Consider the following 20,383-nt stretch of genomic DNA (forward strand, 5'->3'; position numbering starts at 1 on the left):
TTTGGAATGCAATTATCAAACATTTTCTGTCTTTCAAAAATAGTTTCTGTGCTTGTTTTCCATTATTAATGTGAAATTTAACGTGTTGAAGAAATAATTCAAATCGTTTGTTCGAACACAAATGCGTTAGCACCAACCTTTACCCCCTTTTGCATAATTTACGAGGGTAATAACGTCTTTCATACTACTACTACTACTACTAATAATAATAATATTGTCCTGGGTTCGAATTTCGGCTTGGGCATGGATGTTTGCGAGTGCGCACATGTCCATTCATCAATTTCATCATATCATCACTCATCCCAATCTTCGCAAATTAGCCAAAAGTGGCACAATAAGCGTAGTAAAATAAAGCAAATCAATAATAACAATAATAATAATAACATTATTATTATTAAAATAATAATAATAATTATTATTATTATTAGTACGTTTATCCTGGTACTTGCTCCCCCAGTCAAAAATTCGTGGTTGCGCCTCTGACAGCACAGCAGTATAAGTATGTTAGTTCAAAATACACGTGTGCTTCAATGAAAAAAATATCACCATGACAGCAGAAAATTTAGACACATATACTATTTGTATAAAAGAATCATAATTTCCAGGTTCTCCAATCAATAAAAAGCGTTCTCTACTTATGCAGTAGTCTAAAACAATTGCTACCTTTACCTAAAATAAACAGTCGAACATCTAGTGCGCTCCAAAATTGTGATTGCTAGTTGAATGAAGTTCAGGATGGTGTTTAAGGAAGCTTTCTATTTCTTCCCAATGAGGATAGGATTTACGACTGAAGAAATGTCTTTCCTTACTTGAGAACAGGAAACCCCTCACACGATCCTGAAGTAAGGAAGCTGCAGGTTTATCCTGAATTCAGGACCGAGTTAAGTGCTGTGTCATGTCTATATCTTTGCACACAGACAATAATGTTGATTGGGTTGTGATTAAATAGTTAATAATATCAAAAGGGGCGGCGCCAGGGGGGGGATTGCGCACTCCTTAATTTTCTTCCGCACCCCCTTCAAGACCCCTTTTCAAAACATATTTTCAGGATGACAAGCGCATCGACCTACACAAATTTAATGGCGGGAACGTATTGATACAGACAAAGGTAATAGGAAGCGAATTTGTTTTCTTATTTGTATTTTGCTCATTCTGATTATCTTCGTCACTTTAATTGTATCGCATAACATGATATTTTCATGAAATATGATTCACTTAATTCTATAAATTTAAATATGTGTTTATTTTAGTGAAATCTGGTAGAAATAATTACGTGATAATTTATGAATAATTTGTATCATGATTAGTAAGTACAATCCATTATAAAACGATCAATATTTATTCAATCGTGAAAAACTATAACATTACGTAATTGTGGAATTAAAACTCATCATTCCTCAAAAAGAAAAAAATGATGTCTTTGAAGTCAATCTTTCAACTGAGGAAAAATAAATTACTAATGTTTTTACTTATTTTCTGCTGTCATAAATGAGCGTTTAATTTAACTATTTCGACATACAAGACTATTAAAATTGTGATTAATCTAAATTGGAAAGTTTATGTGATTTTTTCCAGTATTCGAGCAGCTTATTCCATATCAACTATTCATAAGCAGTTTTTACATATGAGAAAAGTTGTATTTTGCATATAAATATACTAAGCTGTTTTGTTAATATGGTTACGTTATAATACTACTAGTTTCTGCCCTTGAGGTCCAAACATACAAACAACAAACATTTCGTACAGTAATATTCCACAGCATTCGTCTCCTTTGTGACCAGTGAATTCGTGCTTGCAAGCGTAAAGATGCTAGCAATATAAATAATAATATTCAATAACACATGGCGCGACAGCCCTCGAAGGTCCTTGGCTTATGTCTCGACTGCCAGTCTCCCTCCCACAATACTACCTAGAGGTGTGGAGATCGTCAACCGGTAATGGGGGTGACGTGTGGTCAGCACGTCGAATCCTCAGCCGTTATATGAGATTTCCAAGACCGGGTTCCTCACGATGGTGGGTTACCACCGGTCCTATACACAGGCGACGAAGCCGGAGATTGAACCCAGGCGGACTCAAATCCATGCCGTCCTGCAGTTGGAGTCCAAAGCACAGCGCCTTAGACCGCACGGCCACGGAGGAGGACCTAGCAATATAAAACATGCAAAAATTCGTATAGTTTATATTTCAATGCAGAAGATTATGTGCGGAGTCCACTAGCATACGAGTATAAAATTGGCAGCTCGACGGTGAGGCGTACGAGAGTTGTCGTTGACCTCGGTGTCCACTTCACATCTGAACTGTCGTTCAACACCCATTATCAAGCTTTAGTGAAAAGGTGTATAAAGCTAGTTGGTTTCATTAGAAGAAATTTTCTGTTTAATTTCTCTGTGCCTACGGTTGTAAAAATATACGTCGCACTCGTTCGTCCAATACTGGAATACTGCAGTCCCATATGGAATCCACAGTACAAAACATGGCAAGAGGAAGTGGAGAGCGTCCAAAGGCAGTTTGTGAAATGGCTGTGCTTCAAGGTGAACATTGAATATCACAAAAAGAACTATACATCTCTATGCAAGCATTTCGGTCTGGAAACTTTGTTCAACAGAAGAGTCGTCAGTGATGTCATTTTTTTACAGAAACTGATTAATCACGGCTGCGAGTGTTCTGCACTGTTAGAAAGTATAAACTTTAATGTAGGCCGACACAGTGCAAGAAACCGAAAATTATTCTATACGGAGAGCTCAAGGGTGAACACGCATAGGTTTTCACCTGCAGTACGCATGCAGGACACGGTGAATGAACTATTAAAAACTGTAGACTTTGATATGTTCACAGACTCACGTAGTGTGCTGAAAAAAAAGATAATGATAACAATAAGTTCATAAATTGATGTAAATATTGTGTACATAGACGTTCATACTTTCATGTATTCTTTTTTTCTCTCTTCTATCTCGTTATTTATTCACAGTGTATTATGTTCGACATAATTGGGAAATGTATCTTGTGCTGAACAAATAAATAATAATAATAATAATGTTTTTTTTTGGAAGGGCTGGAATTGTAAAGATGTAATTCTAGGAGGCAGGATACAACACGAAAATATTTCATTTTAAAAGTTGTTCCAAGACAAGAATAGTTGGTTATCTGGTGTCATTTTAAGGGGACTTTGCATTTATCACTTTGTTTTTCTTCAATTTTCTCAAAATTTCAGAGCCCTTCCCCTACGACGCCAGAGGTCCAGGGTTCCTGAGCATGGATGTTTGTGAGTGTCCATTCATCAATTTCATCATATCATGACTCATCTTCATCTTCGCAATTAGCCGAAGTGGCAGAAAAGCGAAGTAAAATAAACTAAATCAATCAATCAATCAACATTTCGGAGGGGACTATAGTCCCATCAGTTCCCCTTTGCGTACACCAGTGGCGGAATCTAAACGTCCTAGTGCCTAAGATGATTTTAAAATCGAATGCAGGATCAAGAGACGCCTTCTGTAAATAAGCCTTGTTCACCTTCCATTATGTCCGTAAACATGTGTTCACAGAAAATGCGAATAGCATTGACCCGACGTAGCTACGAATTACTTATATTAATTATTTGAATTATAAGACCTTTGATTTTCTTAGAGAGAAAGAGAGAGAGGAGGGAGGGGGCTCTCTTCGATCTCGTCTCAAAAACTCTCGAAAGGTTTGGTCTCATTTTCGTCTCAAGTTCTAACAGATCACCAAATTAGTCTCAAAATTCGAGACGGGACTGAGATAAAACAGAGATTTCTCTCATCTCCTCACCATCTCTAATTTCAACAAACTCTCCATCGGCCAATAAGCAAAGTTTTCCGGACACCTTTTGACAAATTTAATAACTTTAAGTTATGGGGAGAAGGGGGGAATGGGTGATAATTGAATTTAGAGAAGCACTTAAGGCTAAGCTGGACCATTGGCTGACGCCAACAAATTCGTTTTATTAGGTTTTTTTGGCGTTTTGTAAGATGAGTCTATTCGCAAAATATTAACAAGATCATTGTGCATTAAATAAATTTTAAATAAAGCATATAAATTAACCTAGTCACTTCTCAATTGATTCCGTAATTTTTGAATAACAACTTCTTTCCCTTTCAAGCTCGCCTTTCTCTTCGATAGTTTCATCGGTGTTCGACCTACAGCTTAAATTAGGATATAAACCTTAGGTTTGGTGTTTTAAGTCCACTTTATGCACAGTAAGGCTAATCGGGACTGGACCTACAGTTTAAAGTGTGAGCCGAACCACTATGTGCCTCCACCGGGTATCAAACCCGGGACACCTTGATTACAAGGCGATGACGCTAATACTGCGCCGTCGGGGAGGCCTGATATAAACATTTGAATCGAATTTAGGACATCTTGATTCAAAGGTAAGCCATCGAAACTTTTCATTCGAATACAAGACATTGGATTAACGTCTTAAAAGCAACTTAAAAGCTTCCGAGCAAGTCATGCACAGGAATAAAATAAATAAATAAATAAAAAATTGCAGTTTGTCATTTTGAATACCTCTTGAATGCACAACTGCTTAAATGTAACAGATTGACAAATAGTATTACACCAAAATAAGAACTTTCGTTTCGTATAAGCCTTAAATTATTTAATTTAGTAACATTTCAATATATTGCACGTACAGTAATCTTCTTCAAGAGCTAAGAATACATTGAAATCTAATATGTTACAAGATATACATCTGCAAAGATTTGAGTAACAGATCGGACAGGGGAAGAACACAATTTTTTAAAAAAAGTTTGCGTATTCTCACCCAACGTTTCCGGACATGTGTTCTTTATCAAACTTGATCTACTAAGTCCTCTCTACAACCCCTAGAAGTGTGTAATAGGAATTCTGAATCACCCTGTACTGTATCCTTCTTTGACCGTGTCCGAAAGATGCAAGACCGTACTTGAAGTGAGCATACTTCGAGAATGGTCTCACAGTTCCGTCTTGAAGTTGTGGAGTGGAACTTGGAAGTGAAAAGTCTTTCGAACTGCACTTCGACTGCAGCGCCAAATACGATCAGTAGATAAAACTGAGGACACGTTGGTTTTCCCTCGTTTTAAAGACTTGCTTTTCATCATATAAATGTCATAGCATTTGAAAATGTTCTTATGCATACATTTCCACACATTAGAACAACTTCAACCAACAACTTGCTGGCTTTCTACTTCCGTGATTTCAAGCAAATGAACAAAGAGTGCAGAAGTCACGTGATCAAGCCTACAACGATGTGTTCTCCGCGCTGTGGTCTCGATTGCTTCGTGTACTTGGCGCTTTCGAACTGCACTAGGTGACGTCACTTCCATCAAGACTATACTTCAAGTCTGCCCTTAGTACCTTTCGGACACAGCCTTTAACTTGTATTCTGCTCCAGTAACATTGTTTGGAAGTAAGCTAGTACTGATAGAATGACAACAGGTGTTCATTGTTTCCTTTGTCTGTGTCTGCCGCTTAATCCTACGCCATGTTAACTGAAGCAGGAAACTAAACTGCTTTTTTATTGTTGTTGTTACTTTCATCATTGGGGGTGGAGTCGCCCAACGACGTGTCGCTGATCCGTAATCAGCCACTCTGACATCACTTCGCTTTAGGAGGAAGTTCTGCGCTGGTGATTCTGTGGACTTCTCGTATCCCGTGTCGCTCCTTGAGAATCAAGACCGGCTTTTGTGACTGTTGACAAAATCAAGAACTGTGAAATCATTTTCGTATCTAGCGCAAGTTTCCTGCCGGTTTCTTTTTCGGTATCATAGCCATAATCCAAGCGTGCATGCTAAACCGTTCTTTCACTTACGGAGCTCTGAAAAATGTTACATTAAGAAAAGGTTATGCTTTGTTTGGTGGTGGTACCATTTTTGGGTCGCATATTTACGCCGTTAAGTTCACCTAGTATAGTCTGTTAGTGTAAAAATTGTTACACGCCGGATTAGAGTACAAAACTTTGTAAACTGAACCCATACTCATGAATCTGCTGAACATGGATGTGATGCGACACCATCTTGAAATTAGAAGCCATTTTGATTTTCCTTCAATACATTGATCATTATTTCTAGATATAACTTCGAGCACTGAAGATACCCCGCAATTTCCTCAACGAAAGTGCTTGGTTGCAGTCGAACTTTCTTAGGGACGTTAGGATTCTTAGCAAATTCCAGAGATGAATTCCACGTGGAGATTCAAGATAGACACGTTTCAAGAACTACACGTGGATATTTCGAGACGAGTCTGAACCAAGCGTGTTTCACATGTAATAATTATAATAGGTCAATTAAATATGATTAGTAGTATTGTTATTATTACATGAATAGGTGAAAATAGGGTGACCAGCTCTCCCGTATTTCCCGGGAACTTCAGTAATAGAGCTATTTTGGGGGGATACACCCGAGTCCCGTATTGACATTGTATTTCTCTCGTATATTGCATTAACAATCAAGATCCCGAAATTTAAATTCAATCCGATATAATACGAGTTCACGAGCCATACAAAGCAATTAACTAAAAGTTTTAATTTGTAAATAGTTTATTTAAATTTTGTCCAAGTCCATATGTATTAAAAACAGTTTGGTTCTGCAGTATTAGTAGATTGGATTGTTGTTGTTTTAAGTCGACTTTATACACAGATAGGCTAATCGGGACTGGACCTACAGTTTAAAGTGAGATCCGAACCACTGTGCAATATGCCTGAACCAGGTAACGAACCCGTGACCCCTCGATTAAGCATCAGTGGACAAATTTATGTAGGCCAGGTCTGAGAAAAATGTAAATTTGTACATTTTTATTCTGTATTGTGACCTGTATATTATATAAAATGTAAATTAATTATTCTGTTTAATATTATCCATCCTATGAACATCAGGCTGAAGCGACGCCGCACTGCTAAAAATGTGCAAAATTTGGCGCGACTAAATCTGCCTTAAATTCATGGCCGAAACTTGGTTACCCTGGGTAAAAAGATGATATAAGAATAGAGATGTAACAGCACGTATTTATTATAAGCTTATGCCTGCTTAAGATCAGTCAAATTCCCATAAAACAGCTCTCCTACGAAATAGAAGTTAATGCCATTGTTTAAAATAGATGATTTATTTAATACCAAAATAATTGTTAGGTACAGCCGAAAGTAAAGTTTCTGATCATTATTTTTATAAAACAATCAAATGCTGACTAAGGCCAAATTCATTGTAGAAAAAATATACACTACAACGTAACGTTTCCACCCTCTAACAGAGTCTTCTTCAGACAAAGATTCACAATAATTATTGATGATGTTTACTTTCCAAGTTGCTGTTGGCCTTTGTATAATTATTATGAATCTTTGTCTGAAGACCCTGTTAGAGGATGGAAACGTTACGTTTTAGTGTATAATTTTTTCTACAATATATTTTGCCTTGGTCAGCATTTGATTGTTTTTTTTAATGGAAACAAGGCTTAACAGTGTTATTATTTTTATGTGTATTGTTAGCAGTCAGTAGCGGCGATCAGGGGGGGGGGAGGCAACTGGCCACTGTAGTAGTAGTGGTGGTGGTACGCATAATTTTTTGCAGGCACTGTCAACGCAAAGCGTTGTAGTCATAGTCTAATCCTCACCTTTAGGTAAGTTCTGCGAAATAAATCAACTTCATATTATACACAACAGTAAAGAAGTATTTTGCTTATTTAATTTTAGACTTTGTAAGTCTTTTGTGGTAGTCCGGGCCTCCTGGATTACCCCATTAAATACGTCCTTGACTCCAGAGGCGTCTCCTGAACGCATGCGGTGCATGCTGCGCATGCGTCAAGTGTGGGAAAAAGGACAGCTTGCTCTACGACGACATTAATGAGCATTTCTACATTCTAATTTCTTCATACAGGAGAAGTATTTATTTTACGCGAGAGCGCTAAACTAAGCTTATATTACATTTCTTGGATCTGAAGTGCAAGAAAGTAATAATTATTTTCCCACAATTGACGAATGCGTCACTGAGTTGAGCGCTCTTGTGTAAAATAAATACTTCTCCTATATGATGAAATTAAAATGTAGAAATGCTCATTAATGTCATCGCAGAGCAAGCTGCTCTTTTTCCCGCAATTGACGCATGCGCAGCATGAACCGCATGAGTTCAGGAAACGACTCTATACCCTGTCGCAGCTAACTGTAGAGCAGTGCCGCGCATATCGTCAGAAGAGGAGGAGGAAAATTGAGTGGTGAAAGCGCAGCGTTGCCAACCTTACGGTCCAGACCTTAGTCCGTACGCTAAATGTACGGCTTATCAAAATTTGCACTTGCTGTTTTATCCCTAATATTTCCCTAAGAAATTCTTAAACCAATCGTACGGACCTGGAGACAAAAATACGGTCCGTTTGCCATAAATTGATAGATCCACAGAGGCTCCGGTGTGTGCAATTCCTGCAGATAGGGGTGGATATACTGTTCAGCCAGTTCCTGCACCACTTTCTACTTTCTGCGTTCGGTATTATCCTTTTCAAAAGTTTGCAACGCTTCCAGAGAGAACGGGAACGGAACTCCCGTCGCCCATTACACAATCCCGTCTCTCACTGTTCATTGGTGGAGCCGTCTCGCGTCACTACTTACTCAGAGATTTGTTCTCGTTCGCCTGGTCTACAGTTAGCTGGTACGGAGTTTAGACTCCAATGGGGATAATATTATGATGTTTGCTTTCAATTCAGCTGCCCGAAAACTCTTAGTAAACTTCAGAAAGGAGTTTCCTTGTGTTCTGAGCGAAGAAAGGGATAAGGAGATAATTATAGCTGAACTGACACGCTACCTTGGTTACCTCTGGCGTCGTCACTGCTCACCAACGCATTTACGCTTGGTCAAAATTCGGAGAACAACATTATTATGTAAATTAGTACATACCCTTTGATTTGATTTAGTTTATTTTACTTCGCGTTTTGTGCCTCTTGGCTAATTTGCGAAGAGGGGGATGAGTGATGAAATGATGAAATTGACGAATGGACATTCACAAACAACCAAGCCCGACCGGGATTCGAACCCGGGACCCTTGGCGTCGCAGCGCGATGTGCTAACCACTTTTTTTTTATTATTGTCTCATTCTGATATACAGGTTATGGAATTACATTGTTTTTGACATAAGTGTATTACTGCTATTACAATTTGTATTTCTATCTGGTTAACCTTTACATACCACTCGGCCACAGGGTCGGGCTAGTACATACCATAAACAATGGCGTACCAAAGGATTCCTAAGGGTTATACCACAGATACAGATAAGGGTATATACCCTTATCTGTGGTTATACGTTAAACGCAACGCATTGGCTAAGAAGTCAAAAGCAAGGAAATATGTAAGAAGCTCTGAAAAAAATAAAATTTGAAGTCCATCTTTCACAACATTTACGACATTGTTATGGTAGTGATTGCTGCTACAACTGTTTCAAGCAATCTCATTGGCTAGTGGCTTTTTGGTGTAGTAAATAACTAGGGTGACCAGATATTTGTTGACCAAAAAGAGTATAGTCTATAGGTTGAAGGTGCGCATGCACAAAACATAAACAGAAAACGAAAATAAGGGTGGCTATTTGTTATTGCTTCTATTATAGCCCCCATAAAATAGGCCTACACTCTACAGATTCACTTATGGGTCTAATGTAATTAGCTAATTACAAATACTTCCTCACTAATGGCACCATCGTTCATACTTCTGGGATGATTTTGCTTTCTTGAGTATGTTTAAATTGTACTTTATTGCCAGTCGAAACTCTTCACAGGTCATGTCCACATTGGATTTCACTTTCATTACTTGTTCGAGTGTTGACACCAGGAGTGTACTTTTTTCCTCTCCCAATAAGTTTTAATAACACACAATCAACATTTGTACCAAGAATTTTATAAGAGGCACAATCACTTTAAAAATTCACCCATCCTGTACTAAATCTTTGTACACTGACCTTTGTACTCTTTCTGTGGATTTTAACGCATTTTTACGCGTAAAATAATGAATAAAATTAAATAGCAAGGAAAAGAGTATATTTGGGGATTTTTGCAAATTGAAAAGAGTATAGAGTATATGAACTTCTAAAAGAGTATAATACTCTTAAAGAGAGTATGTCTGGTCACCCTAAAATAACCTATGGTGGTTAGGTTAGGCTAGTTGGGTTTGGTTCCCTTAGAAGAAGAAGAAGACGAAAAATGATTGTCGCAGCAATACCGACTCATTCTTATTCACATTCTGGGCACGAAAGTATGTGTACTTTCACATGTGGCAAGTACAGTAACGGACATTTCTGTGTTGTAACGGTGCCATTGAAAGCCAATGGCAGCTGTGCAAGCTAATCCGAAAGTGTCCGTGACTGTACTACTAGTAGTGACTTCGCTGATGTACCAAGAGGCGGAGGGGTGACAGGGGCTTCAACCCCGCATATGGTTCAGTTTCCCTTTAAATAACAGAATAAACGCCAGTACAGTGACGAGATGTTAAACGTCCCCTTGTAATAAAGGGGTCCGGGTTTGACACCCCGTGAAGGCACATAGTGGTTCGAATCTCGCGTTAAACTATAGATCCAGTCCCAATTAGTCTCTCTGTGCTTAAAAGTGGACTTGAAACTCAATCTCAAACGAAGCGTTAAAAAACACCAATGAACACTAAAAAAGGAGGCCATACCCCCCTTTGCGGCATTTCTGACCAAGCCACTACACGGTTCAAAATACTACAAAGGTCAACAGCAACTAGGAAAGTATACATCATGTGCTCATCAACCGACAGTTGTACAGGAATGCAGAAATGACACAAAGGAGCCGATAAGCTATTCAAAAAGAGGAAGCAGCATTGTACAAGAAGCACTGGGTATATACATTGTGCTTTTCCTTGTGCGCGCCCTCCCCCCTTCAGGTTCGAAGGCCAACACGATAGGCTTACCAGAAGGTTGTTCGCGAATGCTCACGGAAGTCGGCACAATGTTTACCAACAATTTTCATCCGGACGCAGGTTAGCAACCTCACGGTGACACACACGAGCAACAGAGCGATCTAGAAACGGACACACCTTCTTTCACCACGCCTTCCTCCCTTCAAAAGACAGCTGTGCTTCCCTTTGGTCATGTAATAATGTGTCACGTGTCCTCTTGTTCAGTTCTTCGCTGCTGTTCGACGCTATGTGAGGGGCGCTGAGGTCGCTAGCCGATTTAACCAGTAAGTAGATGTATCAATTTCCATTTTGTTTTTTGCCGTCGATATTCTGTGGTTGGGCCAGAGGAGCCGGAAATTTGGTTGCACTCGAACTTATCCAGGGCCGGCCGGCCCTCAGAGGAATAAAACGTTCATGTATTTTGTAGGATACAAACCCTGGACACTTAGAACTCAAAATTTCGTGTGCGCAGTGGCGACGATTAGGGGGCAAAAACAACTTGTATATCACCTTCCAAATTGCATTGCTTTGCTAAGGCTTCGAAAGCCCTGTTCCATTCTTGCGGTGGGCTTGAGGATGTCTGGTAGTTACATGGAGTGCCTCTGCGCGTAAATGTTTGCTGCAAAGCAGTTAATTAAGGGCAGTTGCCCCTACTTTTTTGTAAATTTTTGCCCCCCCCCACTCTGACCTCTTAACACTAAGCCTTATCTACCAAGATAAATTTAACTCTTCTTGTCCCCCTCCCCACAGGTTTGGCACTCATATACATTCAATTGTTTAAATGGGGCATTGTTGCTTTCCATTGTTATGCGGCAACAAAGAGGGTCCAATCGCCGCCAGTGCGTGTGTGTGGGGGAGGGGAGGATAAGTCTAAAATTTAAATATCAATTTGAATTTAAGACTGTTTTTATTTGACGCTACTTTCTTTTCTACCTTTGAAGGATTTACAATTTTATTTCAGGAAAGCGAAAGATATTCTTTTCACTGTACAAAAGTATACAGTGTGTCCGAGAAAAAATATACCAATAAAGAATTTAAATAACTCAACAATCGTTAACGACAGAAATGTCAAATAACGTTTATTTGGAAGAGAAAATCATAGATTTTTTTAACCAAAGAAAAAGAAAAAAATTTCTTAGTAGATCTCAATGTGTGCTCCTTTGGTGGCGCGACAAATATCAAGGCGGTACTCAACCTCCATCCAAGTGTTCTTCAACATTTGATGAGTGACGGAGCCACATGCATCGATAATTCTTTCACGGAGATCATTGAGGTCTTGCACAGGTGTTTGGTAAACCATAGTCTTCACATAACCCCAAAGGAAAAAGTCCAAAGGACTCAAGTCTGGTGACCGTGGTGGCCATTTAATGGGTCCACACCTCCCAATCCAATTACCAGAGAAATTGTTATTAAGGAAGTTAGTAACACAACGGGCATAATGTGTGGGGGCCCCATCCTGCTGAAACATGTACCCATTAGGTAAACGAGGTACAGCATACTGTTGCAACATTTGCAGGTAACTTGCACCTGTAACTGTAGCTTCCTCAAAGAAAAAGGACCCAATTACGGAATCTCGTGTCAAACCACACCACACATTCAACTTGGGACTGTCGCGTTCATGTTCAACAACTGCATGGGGATTCTGCTCACCCCATATTCTACAGTTATGCCTATGCACTTTTCCGGAAATGGGAAGGTAGCCTCATCTGAAAATGTTACGCGTGTCAGGAATTCATTGTTATCATCAATGCGTGATAGCACTTCACTAGCATAATCAAACCTAGTGGGTTGATCACTGCACTTTAGTTTCTGAACAAGCTGTAACTTGTAGGCTCTAAGCGTTAACCTTTTATGTACGATATCATGCACAGTAGAACGTGGAATTTGAAGTTGAGAACTAGCACGTCTCACAGATTTACGCGGGCTTCTCTGGAAAGCTTCCTGAACTGCAACCACTTTATCCTCGCTCACACGCTTCCGACCACTACCTTTCTTCCTCAACAAAGACCCTGTTTCCAGCAATTGTTTATGCCATTTAACAATGTAATGACGTTCTGGTGCTTCCTGTCCATATTGTTGCCGGAATCTTCTTTGTACCGTTACAGGAGACTTCAATTCTGCAAACCAAAAGCAGCACTCAACTTTCTGACGAACAGTAAACGGCGCCATTGTACAGACTACTCACGAACAAAGCCGCGCATGCGCTTAATTATGTTACGATTTTTTCCCTTCGGGTGGTAAAAAAAAATCCTTTCTTCCCGCTTCCAAATAAACGTTATTTGACATTTCTATCGTTAACGATTGTTGAGTTATTTAAATTCTTTATTGGTATATTTTTCTCGGACACACTGTATAAGTTCAGTTGTTGACTAGTGTAGAAGTTGAGTGATGACAAACATAATATTTATGTTAGACAGTTTTCCCAAAAGTTGTGATCGATGTTTATATTTCTCCCATTTCATGGCAGAGAAAACTGTCGGGGGGGGGGGGGGTGCGGGATTCGCCAATAATTGATTCTTTACTTAATAGTATTAATTGATTGATATGGTTTATTTTCCTTCGCATTTCTGGCTAATCGTGATTGTGACGATGGGTGGTGATATGAATAAATTGGTGGACACTCACAAATAACACCGATGCTCTGGACGGGATTCGAATCCGGGACCCCTGGCGTCGTAGTGCGCTCTGCTAACTACTCCGCAACGGAGGTTGGATCCTTAACAGTATTAGACATACCGTCACTATGCACTATACAAACATTTTTTTCCCCTGGGACCACACAGAGGTTAAGTCTATGCGAGTTTGAAGCGTTATGAAGTCAGACATGAAGGAGGGCTGAAATAACTTCTCCAGCTTAAGGAAATTTTCAGTCTGAACCAGGAACAGCATTACATTGAATTGTTGTTGTATTAAGTCCACTTTATGCACAGAAAGACTAATCGGGACTGTGCCATGTACCTCCACCTGGGATCCCTTGATTACAAGGCGACGACGTTACCACTGCGACATCGGGGAGACAGGAACAACATTAGAAAAAGGATCGAAAGTGAAGGGGTAGCTGGCATTTGCTGCGGTTCAAGAATAAATCCTGTTTCATACAAAGATTCTGGAATTCTAATCGTTAGATAATTCTTGATCGATTGTCCCAAGAGAGCATTGCCTTTCCTTGGTATTAAGTATTAAGTAAGTTCTTGAACAGGAATTACCAATTTTGGTTTCTGAATTTGCTTTAATCCACAATACCAGATGTTCCAGGGGACGAACCCTCAACTCCGCTTTAAATATGGTCAAGTTATATTGGCCAATATTTCCTCCCGAAAGGAACTTGGAAAGGCAGCCAAATACCTGAGTAATCACCCTCCCGAGCTTCCATCCCCCACCCTGCATTAGCAGAGGCCATGCACCACGAATTCCTGAGTACGTTATGGTGGGAATCTCCTTCTAATGCAAAGAAAAAAAGGTTATTTTACGCGTTGGTGCTCATAGTAACAGCAAGAAGGATGACGAAACATTTCAGAGAACAAAGAGACAAAAATGCCTCATCCGGGTTTTGCATCGTGTTACGTTGACATCACAGATTCCGGTGAAAGTTATCTTTGTCGTTATTATTGTCGGTAGCGTCCCCAAATTGCTGGCAGTTGATCTTTTGTCCATTGTCCCCGACATTACAACGAATCTGCCATTATATTTTCAAAAGGAAGAGAGGAAAACCTAAAGCTAATATGAGGGCAGTGGCATGCTCAGGGATATGGTCACTGATTTGGTTCATTTTACTTCGCATTTCTGGCACTTTTGGCTTTGGGTCTTCTTTTACTTTTAGCAGCTAATCAGTCCTATATTTTACACTTTTGTTTTTAGGAATTCTGGGCCAACCTCCCTGGGCACGCCACTGTATGAAGAAACTAACGAGAGTTTGAATTGTACATTCGTTCCATAAATGCTGTATTATGAAATGAAACCAACACTTTATGGAAACTCCCTTGCTTCCCCCTCCTTTCACCACTGGCAGAAGCCTATCCCAACATTAGGGTTGTTCTGCAACGTATGTCTATTCTGCCAGTTACAGAATGACAGGATTAATGACTAAGAAATATTGTAAAAATATTAGCAGATTGTACCGCAGATTCACGGAAAGGAAGTTAGGGGTGATTGCCCCTCTCAACTGCCAGGCTTTTGGATATATTATTATTATAATCCCTAATAATTTTGAAGACTTAAATGTTCTGTCTTTTATCATCAAGTTTAACGGGCTCGAGAATTATTTTTTTAAAGTTTAAATCCGCTTTATGTTGATGATAGGCTAACCGAAACATGGGCCTACAGTTTAAATATAGATTCAAACCAGTGTACAATAGAAGATCGAACCTGAGACCTATTGAGATAATAGGTTTTGGATTTTTTTGTTCATTCACTTATTTCTCATATCTAATCGTTCAGTTTACAGTGGCAATGAGAGAAATTATGATAAATAGTAACCACCTATTCCAGCGCTGGACCCCTTCTTTGCAAAACAATACTCTAATATCTAGAACATGGAAGTCAACTTATGGTTCCTATTTACAGTATGATATCTTCTTTAAAAGGTTATGTAAAACAGTGCAAGTTTATGTTAGAATTTATTCTCGGTAAGATAAGGTACCCGATTGAAATTTGCCCCTCCCAACTGTAACTCCTGGATCCGCCACTGACCTCAAGTAAATTTAACATAAAACTTTTAGAAAAATACGCAGTGCAATATGAACAATGCATAAAATAATTCAACAGATTCTGCCAACTGGAACTTGTTGCTGGTTCTAATTGTCTTGAACACAAATAAACAGTGTCACTGTACGATACAGGCAGCTTTCATAGTGCGCACAGAACATCAAACTTTTCGCAGCAACACTTTGATCACTGAGATTTCGTTTCGATGCTACGAGCTATGGGAAATTGCAATTTTTTATCCATTATGTATGCAACCCCATAGAACAGCTTCGTGGTTGCCACTGGCATCTTTTCGTCGGATGAAATTCTAAAAGTCGATATTAGAGACATTATAGCAGGGTGAAGACACCAATCGCATATCCTTTGCCTTCAAATTATGCTCGTATTACTGTACATACATATGTTGCTTGCCCAACCCATCCGTATCCTACCATAAATTGTGTCGCTTTCTGGCATTCTGTGCCGCGAGGTTGCATACATATAGCATGCAAAATGCAGTTTTTTGATGACTGGTAAGATAAAAACAAGAAAAACGTAATTAAGAAAAGTTGTTCGCATGTCTTCTCTTCGAAAGATTGGGAGTGATGAAGGGGGAACATCCTGTATAGTGTTCTCGCGCGCCAGGCCCGTAGCGAGACAGGCGCCAGGGAGGCTGAGCCTTTCCTGAAACTGCCTTCAGTCCCCTTGACATTAGGTAAAACTATTATGTATAATTTGTTTGCAGTGAAGAGTGAAAATGTAGACAGCACATATTAGCCTACTTTGCTTACAACTTTGGTGAACATGAACATGGACAGCGGCTATTACATTGACATTCTTTATCTGTACCTTCGCTGCCCCTGTTGCGACCTCCCGTTTAGACAAAAATCTGTGACTTTTATGTCATCTGCGTCAAAGGTCAACAGATCCCAAGTTTTGGGAACGAAGGGGAGTTTCATTGCTTCGGCCGAGGGTTGAATGTAGGCTACTGTAGGCAATGTGATTGAATATTGTGCATTTTTTCTTGTGTGATGTGTATCATCATAAGTAGTATGAAGTGTGTACTAAGGGATCATGTAGAAGTCAATTAACACTTCAAGCGATGGATATAGAAACATGTAGTTTTTGTATATTTCTAAATTTTATGTAACTTAATGACACCCCCCCCCCCACACACACACACACAATTTACCATCATTTAACACTGTTAAACGTTTGAAAAATGGACTTGGTTTACAAAGCCCCCGTCCTGATAACCCGTGAGCCCCCCCTGGAGATCAATTCTAGCTACGGGCCTGGCGCGCGCGAAGTGACATTCATATAGGAGGTATGCTCACAACTTATACTGGGCCCCCTCCCCTCAAATTCTGGATCTATCTATGACGGAGTCCCTTGAGATCTGGGTCTTCGTTACGCCGCTGAATTCGAAAACATCCATTAAATACGACCCTGCCCTGAATCGTTGTTTCCATACTCGAAGTGAAAGCAACAATTTAAAGAATGGTATTATGAAATCAGTACCTTGAACACAAGAATTTGTTAATAGATGGAGGGAAATTACACATTGTTTTACGTATTTGTAGGTACAGTTCTTTATTTTCCTTCCTGTGTACTCGATGTTATTCTCTTTCTTTTAATGGCATTCTGTGCTGAGGTTACATATGGTATATGGGTGGTGAGTTTTAAACAATAAAATTTCTGTTTCTTCTTTTTTTTAATCTTTGTGCCTTTTAAATTAGGTCCTCTAATTGAATCGTTTTTACATAAATGCCTTGCTTGAACGATCGATAAATTTCGAACGTGTAAAATACAAGTTGATCCAATTATCACTCTCATCTCTTCCAACTTATAACGTCGATTTTTCTAAAGCCATTTTCTCTTGCGTGATGGTAAGAGTACAACTTCCGCTTTCACACATTTAATTCGTCTGTTCTAATTTTCTTCCCAATTTTTAACCTTTAGTAGCTATAATTTATAAAATGTTCTTCTGCGTATGTAGTAGTGACCCCTGCATGTTCATGTATTGGGGCCGATTACTACAGTGGCTCGCGGAAAGGCGACTAGCTTGGCGAGAAGTAAGATCGCAGCTGCCGGCATTTAGACCCACAGCTGTACTACGCTAACTTGCCACTGGGCGCGTCAATGCTTCATTATCCAGATAGCTGGTGTCCAGTTTGCACGTGTTTGTGAAGTGTTAAGGTGTTAACAAGTGTTTTAAATTGTTTTGTTTTGTTTTAGTTTACGTATCTGGTGCTTTTCTGCAGTCTAATAATGTCATCCTATCCGTACAATTTGAAACAACTCATTTTTATGCACGACTCTTACGTCATTACGAATTCTTGTAGGGAAGTTAAAATACATTTTGCAGCAGGATTTCCACATGTTCTTTTTTCACTCAGAGACAGTCTTCGGATACTTGTGAACAAATTTAGGTAATCAGGGTCTGTTCTTGATAAGAAGCAAAGGGTAAAACGGTGTGTGCTTAATGAGGAGAAACGTTGAAGTGCGATCAAAAATCCCTCCGGCGCTTTGCACAAGGAACAGACATTTTCATGACGTCTGCGTGACGAACTACCAAGCTTTCAAACCTGAAACCATACATTAGAAGAATTGAAAGAAAATAGTAGGAGGCGAAATTGAAGCAAGTTTGGAAGAGGAACTGATACGTGTTAGTGAAAATTTCCTTTAAAAATGCCGTAAATGTGTGGATGCAGGGGGACATCATTTCCAGCACCTCGTGTAACAAGGTACTACGTGCTCATTTTAATTGTAACTATCAATGTAATTGCACGAGCTACTTTCATTATAGTTAGCGTTTCCAGTTACGTGGATATTGCATCCTCCTTGCCGGCAGACGCGATCTTACATTCCGCCGCGCTAACCGCCGTTCCGCGGGCGACACGACCGAAAAAGGAACTGTATGTGACACAGTTAACTTTTACTCCATGAGAAAGCCCATCCTGTCTGGTTTGAGCATCTCTCTTCCACTTGTGGAGACCAGCGAGCTCTGAGTCTGTGCGAGCTCTGAGTCTGTGCGAGCTTCTCGCCTGTGCACTGCACCTTAATGCCAGAAAGCAGTAGAGCAGGAGTGGGGGAGCCACTTACGTGGAGCGGTGAAAAATACTGCTCGGGAAGAGACCCTACTTTTCACGGAACCACTTCAGGTTTCTCCTACCATAAATATAATGCCACACTGCACTGTTACTCACGAATCAGACAACGAAAGGATTCCCACAGCACGAATGTGACCGTCGAAGCCTCTTGCCTTGCTTACTCCTTCCTAACACTACAGCAATACTGCTCGCTCCGCAGTCCGCACGTACATACGAGAACTCTCTTCCACAAAAACGGCGGGTTGGCCACACCTAGGGTGACCAGACACATACCTTCAAAAAAGAGGACAGAGCATGGCGAAAAAGGAGGACAAAGTCATGAAAAAGAGGACGTCGCAAGAAATAGCAACACATTTGCCATTATTCATAATTTGATAATAATAATAATAATAATAATAATCCTTAGCGCGACAGCCCATGAAGGGCCTTGGCTTACCTACCGACTGCCGGTCTCCCTCCCACGCTTTCCTTAGTCACCACTAAGCGTGGTGATCTTCAACCAGTATTGGAATAGTCGGGGGATCAGCCCGACGTATCCCCAGCCGTTGTAGTAGGTCGTCTCGACCGGATTACGCTCACTCACTTATAAACATTACTCTCACAGATACTTTTCAGGTGATCTCTTTCAATAATTTCCTCTTACCTTTAAGCAAAGAAAGCAATCTCCTAATCTGTTATTTAACAAACGACAAAGAATCTACAATTTGAAGCACAGAATGTTACTCCTTTTCTAATTCTTGGATATTTGAATGAAATCTCACAATTTAATACAAATGTAACAAGTAAGATTCGCTTTAACTTATTTCCAAAAACCAAATTAAAATTTTAGATAATTTAGATTGGGTAGAGAAATATGATTTTAATGGCACGAACATTCCTAGCACTCTTTCACCAGCAGGGGAAAGTGACAGCCACCTTACACTTTACCTCATTTTCGTTTCTTCCATCCTGTCCTTTAAAAGCTGGATATTTTCTTGCAAGATCATTGTTGAATTTACACTTTTGCTCCGTTATTTCATGAAAGAAAATATTACTTAACAATCAAAATTCTCACTACGCGTTTCTGTATCGCGGATGTATGACTCGAAGAGGAACTGGCCGACCTCCGTGGCGGAGTGGTTAGCACACCGCACCACAACTCCAGCGATCCCGGATTCGAATCCCGGCCTGGTCATGGGTGTTCTTTCTGTGTATCCCTTCATCAAAATCATCATCTTCGCGATTAGCCAAAAGTTGCAAAAAGCGAAGTAAAATAAACCAAATCAATTTTGCCTATTTGCCATTTTTATACCTTTGTAGTAAATCATAGGGCCTAAAGTTTAAGGTTCGTTTCATGGTGTTTCTAGTCCGAAAACACATTTTTATAAATGCATATTTTGAGGGTTAGTGCCTATTTTGCTTAATGGTGTCAAAAAATGTATATTCTGCAATTTTTGCATACTTCAGCTTTCTTTACGTGTCTTTGGCTTTCCCCACATTGAAAGATGTAAGGCTTTGTTGATGTTGTACTGACTGAAATCTGGTATTCGCCAGATTTGAGAGTCTCAATTGGAACATTGTTTTAATTATTTTTTTTGTTACAATGGTACAAATTGTCTTTCTCATCATTTGTTCAAATTCGCACAGTCGTTAGCACAAGCTCTTTTTGTGAGAATTACTTTAACTGACGAGTCCCGCAAATGTGAATTTCGATAAAAAAAAAAAGGTT

The 20,383-nt window shown here is 39.6% G+C and overlaps 1 protein-coding gene across 1 annotated transcript in view; it reads left to right on the top strand.

Moving 5' to 3' along the window:
- Positions 1-10,946: 10,946 nt before the first annotated feature.
- Positions 10,947-20,383, top strand: part of LOC145992666 (talin rod domain-containing protein 1-like) — a 28,201-nt gene continuing 18,764 nt past the window's right edge. Inside the window, exon 1 of the mRNA XM_083129039.1 lies at positions 10,947-11,163. The gene's annotated coding sequence lies outside the window, so the exon portion shown is untranslated. The remainder of the gene's footprint in view (positions 11,164-20,383) is intronic.

This window comes from Lepisma saccharinum, chromosome 9 (genome assembly GCF_977018435.1).
Source record: "Lepisma saccharinum chromosome 9, izLepSacc3.1, whole genome shotgun sequence".
NCBI classification, from domain to species: domain Eukaryota; kingdom Metazoa; phylum Arthropoda; class Insecta; order Zygentoma; family Lepismatidae; genus Lepisma; species Lepisma saccharinum.